Genomic DNA, 393 nt, shown 5'->3' on the forward strand with positions numbered 1-393 from the left:
GAACAGGAGAATTCTGGGAAGGAGGAAGCCCATTCCTCCCCAGTCCTGTCCAGACACCAAAGAAGCAGGATGTGACCTGCCCCGCTGAAAATATGTGGCTATCATAGATAAGAATAATGGGTTAATATAAGTTATAAGAGCTAATATGAAGCTTGAGTTAATGGGCCAATCAGCTTATAATTAATATAAACTTTTGTATAGTTTCTTTGGGATTTACCAGCTGTGGGAACTGGGCAGGACAGAAACCTCAACAAGCAGGCCCTCATGTTACACTTGCAGGTAGCAGTGTTTGAATATAGAAAGAGAAAGTAGGACATTTCTTTATAATCTCCTTAGCTTGTTGTCATGTAATAAAAAACTCGTTCTTTAGAGTTTTGCAATTGACATAAGGTT

This window comes from Microtus ochrogaster, unplaced genomic scaffold (genome assembly GCF_000317375.1).
Source record: "Microtus ochrogaster isolate Prairie Vole_2 unplaced genomic scaffold, MicOch1.0 UNK39, whole genome shotgun sequence".
Lineage (NCBI taxonomy): Eukaryota > Metazoa > Chordata > Mammalia > Rodentia > Cricetidae > Microtus > Microtus ochrogaster.